This window comes from Hyperoodon ampullatus (assembly GCF_949752795.1).
Source record: "Hyperoodon ampullatus genome assembly, chromosome: 14".
NCBI classification, from domain to species: Eukaryota; Metazoa; Chordata; class Mammalia; order Artiodactyla; family Ziphiidae; genus Hyperoodon; species Hyperoodon ampullatus.
In genome coordinates this window covers 9,123,474-9,139,681 of record NC_136927.1, presented here as the reverse complement: position 1 = coordinate 9,139,681, position 16,208 = coordinate 9,123,474, and the positions used below count along the sequence as shown (strand labels likewise).

The 16,208-nt window shown below is 42.5% G+C and overlaps 1 protein-coding gene across 1 annotated transcript in view; it reads right to left on the bottom strand.

Moving 5' to 3' along the window:
• Positions 1-16,208, bottom strand: part of TASP1 (taspase 1) — a 297,011-nt gene that overhangs the window by 690 nt on the left and 280,113 nt on the right. The gene's annotated exons all lie outside the window — the stretch shown is intronic.

Sequence of the window (16,208 nt, the reverse complement as noted above, 5' to 3'; positions counted from 1 at the left end):
GGTTTTAAGGTCACCTGTATTGAGCATATTCCAGTTACCTGAAAACTACCAGTTGATGTACATTTTGTCCTCTGAACATTCAAAGCAACTGAGAACACCCGATTCATGTTTATTCCCTCAATTGACTCCTTAAAGTATTTAAATAGCTTACAAAAATCAGATCACTCAACAACCTCAAGTGAGGCAATGAAAAAAAAAAGAAAAAGAAAACTTACAAAAATGAGTTAAAGACAGGCATGAGTTAACACACAAAATCTAGCCTGAGTTCTGTCCCCGTGCTGGAGGCAGATTGCTGCCCTGTCTCGGAGCTTCCCAGTGGCCAAGACCAGACAGGGGTCTACATGGTATAACGGGATCACACAAACCAACCACTCAAAGGAGAAAACCATTCCCGGCACAGAGTCCAAGGAGCCATTCCTCTTGTAGGGCTCCACCCACAGCAGGTACCATGTATAGTGGATGAGTGAAGACAGCGATTGTACAACAAGGAGTTTTATAGGGCTGAGCAATACAGCATCACTCAAAGGAGGCCAGCAGGAAAAGCTCTTCCACAAGGGGTCAGGGCCACGTCAGCCAGGAATTCCTTTCTTTGATGATCTGGCTTAATCCGGGGATAGATAAATGTCGGAGTTTCTAAGAAGAACAGAGGGACTGTATATCCTTCAGGTAATCCTCTCTGATTCTGCTTCTCCACACAAGCTTTTCCTGAGGACTGAACCCAAGAGAGTTCCAGTCCCAGAGTGAACTTGCTGGATGCAGCTGGTGAGGTGGCCAAGCCTGGGGTGGGTCTGACACCCTCTCACGCAACCAAAAATAAAGCAAGCATATGCTTTAGATGGAGCAACAGGTAAGCTACCTGGTTTTAGTTTGACGGTGGGTACTGTTCTTGGGTCTCACTGCACAAGTCCCATTAGAGGAGCTGACATAAGTCAGCAATTTGGAAAGCTCTAGAGAACAGAAAGTGTTCTCTTGGTACTTAGTGTTTCTGTGCGCAAAGCAGGAAGCCACCTGTAACCTCCAGGAGGGAGGCCCGTCAACTTTGGGGTGGAGAGTTGGGCAAGGCAGTCCATGTGGCACCTCCTGGGAGGTGAGCCTCACTGAGTTTGGTCGCCAGGCTCACGCCTCTGGGCACCCTGTCCCAGAATCTGGCCTTGTTATTGCATCTGAAGGTTGTTTAGTATATCTTATTACATCTTATAAGTACGGATATATTATACCCGAGAAGTCCACAGTAAGACACACTTGTGGATCTTTCATTCCTTGTGATGTCTTATTAACCTAGCGGGAGAAGTTTGAAGAGGACGTGTTGATTCTGCTACCCAGCAGCCCTTGTCACATCAGGCACAAAACGCTCAGATCCACAACTCCCAGGGCTCAGTGTTGATGGGGTCCTTTTATTCTTTCAGGGATTCATTAACATGAGGTCAAAGAATTTTTTCCTCAGGCATCATTCATCGATTAAAAAAAAAGAAGTTCTAAACAAAGGCAATCCCTGAGAGAGGAGAAGCCCCTTAGTCTATCTCATCTCTCATCTCACCCTCCTCAGCCACGAAACAGTCACATGGCTAGGACAGGGATCAAGAATGTGGAAAACAATATGGTGGTTCCTCAAAAAATTAAACATAGGATTATCATACGATCCAACAATTCCACTTCAGGGTGTATACCCAAAACAAGTAAAAGCAGGGACTCATATATTTGTACACAATGCTCATAGCAGCATTATTCACAATAGCCAAAAAGTAGAAGCAACCCAAATGCCCATCAACAGATAAATAAACAAAACATGGTCTATACATACAGTGGTATATTATTCAGCTTTAAAAAGAAATGACATTCTGACACATGGTACAACATGGATCAACTTTGAAGATACTAAGCTCAATGAAATAAGCCAGACACAAAAGGACAAATATTACATGATTCCACTTATATGAGGTACCTAGAAGTCAAATTCACAGGACAGGAAGCAGAATGGTGGTTGCCAGGGGCTGAGGGTAGGTAGAATTATGGAGTCATTACTTAACAGGCACACAGTCTCAGTTTGAGAAGGTGAAAAGTTCTGGAGATGGACGGTGGTGATGGTTGCACAACAATGTGAATGTACTAAATGCCACTGCACAGTACACCCAAAATGGTTAAAATAGTAAATTTTATGTTATGTATATTTTAGCACAATTAAAAAAAAGAAAGAAAGCAGAAATGACCATTTTCTTCCTGGTCCAGAACTGTATTCTATAAGATGGCATTAAGAGAAGGGGTTAGCTAGGAATGAATCCATGATGCAGACCCCAATGGAGAAACATTAACACCAGGGTTCTGTTCACAAATAGGTTGAAAATTTCCAATCAGGTTACTTAAGATATCTGTCCCTAAAAGTGAAGCTCACAGGAAACTCCATCCTCACGTTTCCCAGAGATTCAGAGAGAATCCAGTGAGACTTCCTGGCACGCCTGGTGGTCCAGGCACCAGAGGCAACAAAGAATAAATTAATTGTTAAAAGATCAAAGAGCGACCATATGTCCAAGCAGACAGCCTGCAACTTGACCAGGGGGATGTCAGTCTTAAAGCAACTGATTTTTTCTGCTGAGCATGAAAAAGACCCAGGACTAGAAGGAAGAAACTGCTGTCCCACAGACCAGGGGACTTGATAGCAATCCTCTGAGATTTACAGAAACACAGATGGCCAATCCAAACTTACCTCTAACACTCCTACCCCCACCAAGTTTACAACAGAAAAACATCTAAATAAACTGAGCTAAACCACAAAGCGTCAAGGAGGGTTAGGAAGGAAAAGAAAAAATAACTGGAAAAGATGACAAAGGTCTTGAGATATTTATTAATGGTACATGGGCAAAATACTTCAAAAATACATTGAGATTTGTATAAATTGAGCTGTTTACATAAGACAGAAATGCTCAACCAGACAAACAAATTGTTAAGATTAACTTCTCAGGATTACCGCTTCCCTAAATTATCATCTAGTCAAGGGGGATTTTGCAATTACAAAACACACTGGCATGATTTTGGTGTTGAGGGGAATAGAATGGTTAACCGTCCAAATGTATGTCAACACTTCACCAGTTTCATCAATCAACATGGTCTTCTGACTCATCGGAAAATAAGTAACCTTGGCCTGAAAAAGTTTGAGCCAAGATGTATTTGAAGCTTTCTGTGGAAATTTCAATGGAGCATCAAACCATATTATAAACAGTGGGGGCTGTTTAAGAGAATATTTTATATGAGTGTTTATCTCTAAAAGTTCTTTTGGAGAAGTGGGTTTGAATTCCTTGAGCCTAAAAATGTCTGTGGACAGTTCACCACTGTCTACGATGAACTTGTATGCCAGCATTTAAAAGTGCAATAAAGTATTTTATATTGGGTGTGTAAGGACTGTGCAGACTCTAGGGTGTCCTACAAGCATAAGACCTTAACAAGGTGTCTTTAAAACCATTTAAGTAGCAGTGTACTTTTATTGGAATTTGGAACTAATGAGAAATAGCACATGAAAATGGTAGATGCCAGAGCACCAGTATCCTTCCATTCTTTCAGAATGCCTCACTCATACACCTCTCTAACGAGGATTCCATGTCTCTAATATCCTTTTCGGTTCTTTCTCTGGGAAAGACTTCCTCGACTGGATCCTCCTCTCGATCTAGAAGCCCTCCTTCTAGCTCCTACAGCTCCCAGCTGAGCATTTCACGTCTTGTGATGTAACTGTCCGGGTTTTGGTTTGTTTTGAATTTTTGAATCTCTGTAACTGAAAGCCAGCTGGAGGCAGAAGTTTGTCATACACTCACCTCTGTATTCCCTGCACCTGTCAAAGTGTCCGACACAAAGGCACACTCTGGAAATGCTCACTGAGTGAAGTGACTAAAGTATACCCTTCAGGGCTATGTTTATGTACAAAGAATCTAAGGCGTTTTAACTCGTGTGACCAGTCCGTTTGGTTAAAAAGTCAATCACACTAGTTTGTTATAGTAAAGATTATTTTTAAATAGATTTTTTAAAAGTATGGACTGACTCCATTTTCCCACTTTCCAAGTGATTATGCTTTTAGAATGGAGATAGAGCCTTAGATTCTGCAGATGCTAACAGTGCCACACCAATGGAACCCAATGGCCTTGGAGTTAGAATTCTCTGCTTTCCTGCTAATTCCCTGAGTGACCGGACAGATCCTTGAGGTTAACACTCCTAGAAGAACTATCACCTTGTAAATTAAACTGTCTATTCAAAGCCGATAGTCTTAGGGTTGTATCTTTCTATAAAACCAAATACATTGCATAGTAACATATTTAGCCTGAAGATTTCAAAATGAGAAAGTGAAAGAAAAAAATAATACAGAAATTATATAATTGCTTGATGTCCTAATCACAATCTAAGTAGTAGCTGAGACTTCTTATCTTTCATACTCGTGTCTTTAAATCTTTTGAGACCACCTTAGTGACTGCTTTTTGTGGTTTCCAGGAAAACTACAAGCGCACAACTTAATTTTGAGTCTCAAAGCCTTCATTTAGTGGTTATATTTTAATCCATCTTTCCACTCACAGGAGAGTTGCTTGAGATCTGCCACAACAGTCAAGGGAAGATTCTCTTAAACAAGTTATTATCCTCCTTTGGTGGGGTCAGGAACATAAAATCTAGACAGACACAGCTCAAAAAAAAAAAAGAAAAGCTCTTGGAAATATTTTATTCATTGGTTTCATAATTCTGAGTTTGGTTTTCTGCCTTTTTAAAAAAAACCAACAGTTTTTTCATTGATCAGTGGCTAAGAAAGTGCATGTAGCATACAACATATAGTGTCCAATTCTAAAGTTAATCTACAAAGGCAGTTTATCATAAGGGCTATGTGCATGGGTTACAGGATCAGAGCACCTTGAATTCTGGGCCATCTCTTCTTCCTGGACACAATGCTGGACTACATTTCCCAGGCTTCTTTGCAGTTAGATGTGGCTATGTGACTGCAATCAGGCTGATGGACTGAAGTGATGTTTGCCACTACCAAGCCTGGCAGAAAATCTTACAAACCATTCTCCATGTGCTTTCTCTGATGACCTGAGGCCTAGATGATGTAAGGAGCTTGGGACCCTGAATCATAATTTGGAAGAGAGTCCTCTGCCAATCAGAAACCCCAATTTGTATTTTTGTGAATGAGAAACATGTTTCTTACTGTGTTTGAACAATTATACACATATATTCTGGGGTTTGCTTGTTACAGCAGCTGGAGTTATCTTTAACAATGATTCCATCCAGGCCTCTGCACTTACTAGCTATGTAACCTCTGCTGGTTACTTAACTTCTCAGGACCGCACCTCTAAAAGAGCTATACAGTAAGTCCCCTACATATGAACCTTCAACTTGTGAACTTTCAAAGATGCGAACGTGTGTTCGCATGTAATTACATAAGTTAGTTCATGCGTCTGGCGTACATTGTCACATGCGTGCATCCTCTACAAGTGGTTGTGTTTTTGTGTACTTTACTGTACAGTACTGTATAGAATACTGTAGTATAGTATCTTTATTTCAAGCCCAGGATGTCCAGAAGCAAGCGTAAAAGCAGCGGTGATGTAGCTCATACTGCTAAGAAGCGCCAAGCGATAACAATGGAAACAAAAGTGAAAATAATTGAGAGAGTGGGGTGAGGCGAAAAGATGGTAAACGTCGCTCGTTCTTATAACATGAATCGTTCAACCATCGGCATGATTCTGAAGAATGAGGACAAGATCATGGAACATGTGAAGTCTGCTGTGCCGATGATGCCAACAATAATATCGAAGAAGCATGGAAAAATGACGGAGGAGATGGAGAATCTTCTCAGTGTGTGGATGCAGGATCACATCAGTGTCGAGTCCCAGTCAGCTTAATGGTGATTCAAGAGAAACCTAAAAGCCCTTAAGATGACTTGAAGGAGAAACATGGAGAAGAATCAGAGGGTGCATCTTTTAATGCCAACCATGGCTGGTTTCATCGGTTCAAGGATAGAGCCAACCTTCACAACGTAAAAGTAAGTGGCGAGGCAGTGAGTGCAGATACGGTAGCTGCCTGGTAGCTGCCTGGGAATTTCCTGAAACGCTTCGAGAAATTATCGATGAAGGCATGTATCTACCTGAGCAGGTTTTTAATGTGGATGAGACAAGACTGTACTGCAAGAGGATGCCAGACCGAAGTTACATCAGTAAGGAGGAAAAGCTGATGCCAGGCTATAAAGCAGCAAAGGATAGGCTAACTCTGTTGTTTGGTGGCAATGCTTCTGGTGAACCAAAGAGATACACAATGCAGGAAATGGCAAGGGGGTTTTCTTTATCCAAGGAGGCACTGTTAGTTTTTGAGGCACAGGACCCGAATGTAGAATGGTACAGGAAGGTTGCAGCAGCCGTTCAGAATGCAATCCAGTGCCTCTGTGTTTTCTATGATGAGAAAAAAAGAGCTACTACTCAGACATCACTGGATTGTTTTTTCAAGAGGGTAGATAGAATTGAGCCCAGCAAGGAACCAGAACCTGTGGCACTGATGTCAGGCATGCGTGAAATTGCAGCTTGCCCTCCATCTCCTATTGCTGACGATCCTTCAGCTCTACCATCTCCCACCTCCTCTCCTTCCTCCAGTCAGTAACTCTTCTTGCCTGTTCACTCGATGCCAGCCCCTGTGTGCCAGCTGTTGTACTGTACTACTGTACTTTTCAAGGTACTGTACTGTAAGATTAAAAAATGTTTTCTTTTTTTGTGTTTTTTTAATGTTATTTGTGTGAAGGTATTATAAACCTATTATAGTACAGTACTATAGAGCCGATTGTGTTAGTTGGGTACCTAGGCTAACTTTGTTGGACTTAAGAACAAGGTGGACTTTATGAACTCGCTCTCGGAACAGTACTCACTCGTATGTAGGGGACTTACTGTAAGAGCATTTGTCATCAGGTTGACAAGGACTACATGAGATGCTGCACGCAATGAGAGCACGTGTCAACACATTAGATTCTTATTATTCAAACAAACACATAGCCGTAGCACAAAACATTATGCAGCACAATATCTATTATACATTATTTGATATCCCGGAATTGGGTAATTCTATTTGAAATGTTTGATAGTCTTCAAAAATAGAACGAGATATTTTAAAGAAAAATTAGCTGCATGCTAAAAGGTAAGGTGGAAGAAAATGGACATTTTTAGGCCAGTATTTTTGATGCTGCTGTTTTGCTCTCACTGATACAATAATTAACAATTGCTGAGTATTTACTAATTACTAAGGGCTTTGTATATACCTGCTTGCTGTATCATTAATCTTTGATGGCTCAGAAACAATCAGCTCAGCATGCCTGGGTGCTACAGAGAAAACCAAAGTGGTAGAATACTGGCAAATTACCTTCTAAGAACATGTCATGTTGTTGGGAAGACAAGGAACGCCACATGAGATGATTAGAAAACCATTAACAAAGGCACGTGACCATACACTAAGAGGGTATAACACTCCAGTGTGTGTTTTCCAACACTACCAAGCAATTAACTCTGTGGGTACTGACTGGGTGTCCTACAATTTAACTCAGTCCTGACACCATCTACCAGGAGACAGAACCCACAGGTTAAGAGCTCAGTCCCACAAGACTGTCTCCCCACCACGCCAGATACCAGTCGCAAGTTCAGGTTGTCACCTACACTTCTGGCCCATGGCTATAAATTGGCTATAAATGAGAGGTTCCCACCACCCCCTCCTCAGGTTTGATTAATTTGCTAGAGCAGCTCACAAAATTCAGGAAAACAGTTTACATTATTACAAAATGATATAATTTAGAAACAGCCAGATAGAGAAGAGATGCATAGGCAAGGAAGGCAGGAAGAGGCTTGGAGCTTCCATGCCTTCTCTGAAGGCACCACTCCCCCAAATCTCCACACGTTCACCATCTCAGAAGCCCTCTGAACCTTGTGTTTCGGGGGATTTTTATGGAGGCGCTGTTACATAGGTATGATTGACTACATTACTGGTCATTGGTGACTGAACTCAGTCTCTAGTCCCTCTCCCCTCCCCATAGGTCAGGGGGTGGGGCTGAAATGTCCAACCCTCTAGTCACATGGTTGGTTCCCCTGGTAACCAGACCCCAAGCTTAGGTTACCTTGGGGTTTTGCAAAAGTCACCTCATTAAAATAAACCCAGGTGTGCTTGAAAGGGGCTTGCTATGAGTAACAAGATACCCATTTCACCTTTACGGCTCTGAAATGATTTCAGAAACTGAGGACTAGAGATCAAATATTATAACAAAAGATGCTCCTATATTGCTATTATCACTTGGGAAATTCCAAGGGTTTGGGGAGCTGAGTCAGGAACCCTGGAGGAAGAACAAATATGTACTTCTTATGCTAAGTCACAGTATCACAGATACCCAACCACAAATGCTAATGAAGTCAAGAGAGAGAGAGCATGGATGCGGATCAAGGAGGTGGCACAGGCTCTCCAGAGGCCATGGCACTGGACGGCAAGTAGGACTGGAGGGCAGTGTTGGGCCTCAGTAAGGGAGAGCTGACAAGTTTGCTTGGTTTGAGCCACACAGTGTTTCCAACTTCTAAAAATGTTAATAGTAAATATTTTAAAATAGGGAAATTGCATACAAGCATCTTGATTTCTAGATACTCTTGAAAAATCTGGCAACCCTTGCATTCCCTCACCAGAGTAAAGTCGCAGCTACTTTCTTTAGAAGGGCATTTTTGGCAATAATTTCCCACTGGTGGGGCTGTGTTCTGCCTATGGTGTGTGCTCAGATGGCCCTAACATCTGTGATCATCTTTCAGTGTGGTTATTATTATTGGTCCATTGGGTTCAGATGGTGGCAGCCCGATCCTCCCATCAACCTTTGCCTAATGGTTTTGTAACCATAGAACCAGTCCCAGACTGGGCCTATCCTGTCTCTAACAAGATACTGAGCTGTTTTTCAGAGACAACAGAACAAAACCTCAAGTCATGCAGCCGAAGCATGCAGAGATTTGGACCTCAAACAACCTGGAACCAAAGCTGTTCCCCCCACCCCCTCCAAAGGACCAGGGCCTCACCTTAACCTGAACTCCAGAGCCCTTTCAGAAGTGAAGGGTCTGCTGTCCAGGAAGGTCCGGTGCTGAAGCCCATCTACCATACCTTACCATAAATGGCCAAGCTCCAAAGCCCTCCAATCAAAACCTGCCCCACCGGAAGGGGAAGCTGGGACGAAGTGAGAGAGTAGCATTGACATAACTACCAAATGTAAAATGGATGGCTAGTGGGAGGCTGCTGCATAGCACAGGGAGACCAACTCGATGCTTTGTGATGACCTAGAGGGGTGGGATAGGGAGGGTGGAAGGGAGACGCAAGAGGGAGGGGATATGGGGACATATGTATATGTATAGCTAATTCACTTTGTTATACAGCAGAAACTAACACACCATTGTAAAGCAATTATACTCCAGTAAAGATGTGAAAAAATAAATAAAAATTAAAAACCTGCCCCACCAGTGCTTCTGCACACCAACCCACCTCCCCTAGTTCATAAAACTTTGACTGAACCCCAGATGGGGAGACAAATTTAAGCTGTGTTTCCTGTGTCCTTGCCTGTCAACCTTGCAATAAGCTTCTGCAACAGTTTTAGCAGCCACTGATAATCATTGTCTAGACCCCATTATTTCAAGAGTTACCAACGGGTGGTTTCCTAATTCTATCACTGTCAATACATTAATAGCTGGAATTCTTCTATAAAGAACTTTCTCAACTTTTTGGTATTCCACAATAAAGTGCATATAAGAAAGGAAGGATAAACACTTGATTCTTTTTCTTCCTTTTCAGGGTTCAGAATAATAAACCTCCAAAAGCAGCCAAATGCTCTCCCCTGTCATTTTTTGTGATGTTAAGAAGGCAGTTTTGTTTGAAGGCAGATGGTAAGAGATTACAGAGGGAGCACAGTTTGGGAAAAAAATAGGGATGGAAGAAGGAGGTACAGCATCTTCTTCATTCACACCAGCCAAAGGCGAACGCTTCTATGTTTAAAAGACAAAAATAAAAGAATTGTGAAAGCTGCTTTTAAACCGCCACTATGAAAAAAACTGGCTGGACTGACTTGCTAGCTGTGTTTCGGATGACTAATTTGTAGGCTCACCTGTTTTAAGTCAAATATAGTACCTGCAGGATGAGTCGCTCCCTTTGGGCTGACACAAAATGAGTACTGTTGTCAGTTAAACTAGTTAAGTTTGCTCAAGATCAGTTTTACTCTTTAGCAGGAAGTTCTCTTCTCAAAGATAATTGAGGGTTAGTACAGCATATTCGTCTGCTAGGGTTTCCATAACAAAATTATTTTCCCACAGTTCTGGAGGCTGGGAAGTCCAAGATCAAGGCATCAGTAGGGCTGGTTTCTTCTCAGGCCTCTCTGTGTGGCTCGCAGATGGCTGTCTTTCCCCAATGTCGTCCCATGTCCTGTTCTCTGTGTGTGCAAATCCCTGGCATTTCTTCTTATAAAGACGTCCTATTGGATTAGGGCCCTGTCCTTATGACCTCATTTGACCATAATCACCTCTGTAAAGGCCCCATCTCCAACTATAATCACAGTGGGGGTTAGGGCTTTACGATAAGACTTTGCTGAGGACAGAATTCAGTCCGTAATAGATACAGAGCAAAACCCGGCAGTGCCCCATATGCTGTGGGCTGCATTCGTTCTCTGGCTGAAATCCTCCTGCCCTTCCTTTGGCTCATTCCCCTCCGTCTCCACTTGGCCTCCTTGCTGTTCCTCAACCACGCAGCACATTCCCGCAGCACATTCGAGGCCATTACATGTGCTGTTCTCACTGCCCAGAAAGCTCTTCCATCCAACGCCCAGGTGGCTCACTTGCTCATTTCTGCCAGATCTTTACTCAAAAGCCGCCTTCTGGGGAAGGTTTACACTGGCCACTCACCTGAATTTCACTACTACCACCCTCTCTGCCTCAACGTTTCCTATGTCCTTACCATATCTAACCAGCCATCCATTTTGCTCCTTTATCCCATTCATTGCCTGTCTCCTCCACTGGGACAAAAGCTCCACGAGGGCGAGGAGTTTTATCTGTTCATTGCTGTTCCCTCATTACCTAAAAGATACCCTGGCCCACGGAAGGGGCTCTGTATATTTGCTAAGCCAATAGAGGATTTTGTTTTTTTTAATGAGGATTTGGGAAATGAAAGAGAGCAAACGGCAAATTAGACATTTTATAGTTCTTAGTTTTATGTTTCGTAGTTTTTGATTATAGCTTTTAGGTCCGTTATAAATTTTTGAAGAGATTTGTATAAATTAAATGCTCAAAGTGATATTGAAAATGTGAACCTTAAAACTCTGAAAATAAAAGTCTAGGTATTTCCCAAGACGGACACAAAATGTAGAAATAATATGATGTGACATTATCTGTTCATTCATCTCAACAACTACATGCACATTATCCTCTCTCAGAGAGAGACGGTCGGTCGGGAGCAGCAGCAACTCCACCGTGGTCAGGTGTGGGCTGCGTGCCTGGTGGGTCTGCTGCGTCCTGCCGCATGAATGAAACTGCAGAATTCAGCACTCAGAGGAATATGAAAAGCAGGAGGGCTACCTTGCTTGCAGGGCAATTTCCCTCCCGGGGAGTGGGACAAGAGTGTCTCACACTCAATCTTACAACTTACCATGAATATCTGAAGAGACAGATATTCCTTTCCCTACCATTTTCCCTTCTCTTGTTAATTCTGCCTTATTTTTCACATTGTTGAGTCCTAAGTAACTTACATTTTTCAGTCTATTAACAGTGTCACATGAACTTCCTTAAAACAACCCAGAATGATGTGTATATTTTGTAGAATACAGATCCATTTAGCTGCAGGCTCAGCTGGTCTTCTGCATCATCACTGTGCTACTCGGGGTGTGTAGAGTTGGGGCTGGAGGTGGCATGTTGGCTGAGCACACCTTGTGCTCTTACACAGTGAATTGTTACCTGACGTGAAAACAGTCACTCTCTGCTTTCTTTTACTGGCACAAACGTGATAGACCTTAAATGACCAATTCCAGAGAGAAGTGCTGAGGAAGTGTGTCTGCTTGGTTTTTATTGCTTTGTGTCTACTATGGGCTTTTTTTTTCCTTAATGACTTGAGTCCGGAGACACTATCCCCAACTCCCATCCTTTTCCCAGAAGTTCCCTCCCCACTGCTTTCAAGAGCTGTCTTTCAAGGAGACACAACTTGTGAATAAGAATATTCTGAGCATTCTTTGTGTGCAGCATTAAAGCTTGGAATGTAGTTTACTGCTCTAAAAATAGAGTTTGGTCTTCAGACTTCATCCTGAAAGCAGATGTACTCAACTAGTTGACAGTTTCACATGAACCTGCTTAATATAATCCAGAATAATGTGTATATTTTACAGAATAAAACCCCATTTAACTACAGGTCAAAAGATCTGGGTGCTCACTTCCTTAGCCTGTGTGATATCAGGCAAATCAGTGAAAATCTCAGAGCTGTAAAACAAGGACTCTGGGTTAGACGGTCTCTAGAGGAGCCTCGCAAAGTTTAACCTTCTCTGACCGGACTTTCTTTAGCTTTTGCATACATTGTGAATGAGTCTAAAACCAAGCGTTTTACTTTTATCCCATCATTGTCTTAAACTGAAAGTAATAAATGGGCCAGAGCAATGTGAAGATGTAATTCCCAAGTTCAACCCAACAAATCAGAAATATCAACAGATTGAAAAATTAATGCCATATGTTAGTCATTTTACTCCATGTCGCCCCTACCTCGTTTTCCACATTTAGAACACGGATGTCATAAAAGACCATTGGCAAATGTGGACAAAGCACAAAGACAGCATTATGGCAGATTTCGTTGTTAGTCCTGAAACGAGGCTACATAAAGGGAAAGTTCTACTGTTCTCACATAGAAATATCATGCCCAAGGAGCCTTAGAATAAGACGAAAACGCGGTCTGATGAGAACAGTATGTTCCAGTCTCTCGGCAACTTTTGTTACTTCTTTTACCATGCAACGACACCACACTTCAGAGGCAACATCAGACAACGCTGCCCCTTATTTTTATCTTAAAAGCCCCGTGAAGGCATCCACATCAACAGGGCAAGCCCACAGTACCTATTATATCACCACTCATGGGAAGAATTATCATGGATATTCCATTCTGCTAAAGGTGATAAAAGCTCTCCGCTATTTAGAAATATTTATTCTGCACTTATTATGAGGAGATAGAAGAATGAAACACACATGGATCTCGCTCTGAAGGCAATTAGGTCTCTGTAGGATGCGGAAGCCAGTTCCTTGTGAAACTAGTTCCTTGTAAAATCTTAATAAAAATATGAAGCCCCTAGATTTGCATAATGCTTTAGTTTCCATAGTGCCTTTGTATCGATGAAATCACTTCAAAATACCCTCTCAGGTAGACAGAGGTATACTATACCTGTTTTTCAGGTGAAAAAAAAGGGGAGGCTCAGAATGGTTATGTGGTTTGCTTATGGTCCCAGAGGAAGTAGAAAAACTGAGACTTGAATGAAAGCCTTTGGACTCCAAATTTAGGGCTCTCTTTGCTCCCACAAAGCCTTAGCGTGAAGGATTCTAAATCAAATTCTAAATCTGTTAAGAGACACAACTTTATTTTTCAGGGTGAAATAGGGCTTCCTCGGAAAAGCTACTGCCACACATTTTACCAAAAAATTTCAGGATGATTCTGGGATTCAGAGAATTGGGTTTGAGCCTTAATTCTGCTGTGGACAGACTGGAGAGTCTCTGAACTGGGGGTCACTAGATCTCTGGGCTTCAGCATCTTCGTAGGTAAAAATGAAAAATTCGACTCAATTATATTGAGGGTTCTTTCTGATTCTAACATTCTTTATAGTTTTGCATTAGAATGGCCCTCTAAATGCTGTTTACATATTTTTTTTTCAAGAACCTCACATGTGTAAATTTTCCTAGAATTCAGGTTACATACTTTTTTGAAACAGCCCCAAGAAGTCATTGAAATCCCGATTGGTCCTAGGGCTTGTTTCACCTTCTTTTTAGACCCGGCCTAACTTGAGAGCGGAGCTCTTAGATAGTGGTGTTGGGACCATTTACTGAGACCCAGTACATCAGAGTATCTGCGGGTGGAGGCCAGGAGGCTGGAGTTTCACCCCACCCTCTCGCCCCTAGGATTTGCACCCCCATCTCTGCAGGAACAAAGCCTGTCCCTAGACTACCTGTTGGATAAGGAGGGAGGCAGGCAGTGAGAGGGACAGTAGACGTGTCATACAGACAACACGGAAACACACCTCTGATACAATCACATTTATGGTGCATTCTGAGACTGTGGAGACCTTTTATAGTCTTTACTCTGATTTCTAAAATTTTCTTTACCCTTTTTCTCAAACATTCAAAGAGGTACATGACTATTTTTCTATTAAACATTGATTTTAAAAAAGAATAAAGTAGAATATGCCATTCCATGTAGTCCAAACAATCTCAATTGTGTTAAAAAAAAAAAAAATCACAACTGCAGAAGCCGAAGGAACTATATCAAAATGTTAACAGTGGTTAATGTGGGGCAGTTCACTGCATTCCAGAAGGATTCATTCAGGGCCAGGATTACATTTTTTTTTTCTCCCTGTCATTTTTCTGTATTTTCTTAATTATGCAGCAGAGTGATTTAGTGAGTGTTTAATGTAGCAACAGAATCTACTGAGAAATTAATCTATGTCCTTTCTAACTGTTCAAGACCCGTTCTGGGAGGCATGACTGTGTTCCCACGCCACTCCTGAGCACTGCCAAAGAATGAACAAAATAGCTGTACTGTCCGCGCAGGACCCAGCAGTTGCATCAAGACGACCACCATCTTCTCCTTGAAACACCTCCTTTCCTTGGTTTCCAGGACCCCACCGTCACCTGTTTCTCCTCAATCTCTATGGCCACAACTTCCCAGTCCCCTTTGCAGGTCCCCCCACCCCATATCCCCACCCTAAATGCATGGGAGTTACCTGGGACTCAGGTCCCCCTTCTCCCATCTGTGGTCACTCCTTGGTGATCTCATCCAGTCCTGTAGTTTTATAAAAAGCATTTATATGCGGAGACTCCCAAATAAACACCTCCAGCTTAGGCCTCTCCTGACAACTACATGGTTAGAAGCTTTGGTTCTGGAGTTCAGACTGTCTGGCTTGAATCATGGCTCCACCTCTTGGTAGCTGCGCCACCTTATATAAGGAACTTCATATTTCAGATATTTCTTTCTGAGAGGCTAATGGGAGCGGGAGGTGTGAAGCTAAGAGGAGGAGATCTAGCCGAGCCCTGCAGGCCCATGTGCAGCATGGAGGCTGGGGGTTTACCTTCGCTCCTGTAATGGTAAGCCCTGGGCTGCCATTTCCTTGGTAAAGACAACCAGGTGGCCCCTTCTTGGAGAACCTGGTGGGGAAGCCTCAGCATCCAGATGATTTGTACTGAGTGAAAACCCAAAATGTCAGTAACAGTCTTCTGGTTGGTAAGCTGCCAGATAACATGGATTTTACTATAGCTTGAAAAGAGCATCTTGTATTTGAAAAGAAATGAAAGGCTAATGTTGAAACTACCATAAAGAGTGAAACTACTATTTGTGTAATGGACTATTTCCTGAGAATTTCAGTTGATCTGTCAGTGAGGAATTTGGGAGGGGTGAAAATAAAAACCGCCAACAAACTCTTTGAAGAAAGTTCTCCTCGTCAAAACCATCTGCTTCCTGACTTCTTATTGATCTGACCCGTGCGACACCAAAGAACTATTAAGGTGTTGAGACGAGAGAAGGCAAAGCTTCCCAGGCTGGCTTCTGCTGGTCCTGGGAGAGGCTCTCTGAAAAAAAGGAGCCTAGTCAAATGTCAGCCCCAGCCCACTCTTCTTAGAGCCCGACAGGCACGTGAGCACGTGAAGTTCAGACACTCTTCAGTAAGGGAACCTGCAGACTCTGTAAGCCAGCTCAACCCAAATGTCAACGGATGCCGTCCTTCAATTCCAGCTGCACCCAAACTCCTATAAAGAGTGTGATGAAACCTCCCTTCTCTTTTACTCTAATACTGAGACCTCAGTTCCTCACCTCCCCAGCCACTAAATGTTGGGGTACCCCAGGACTCAAGAGTTGGGTCACTTTTCCTCAACTCATTTTGTAGAAAATTATCTGTGCAGTGTTCTGGACATAAAGTGAAGCATCTGGTTCCACTGGAGAAAGAGGAAAGAATTATAACTCTCCAGAACTACCTCCTCCTC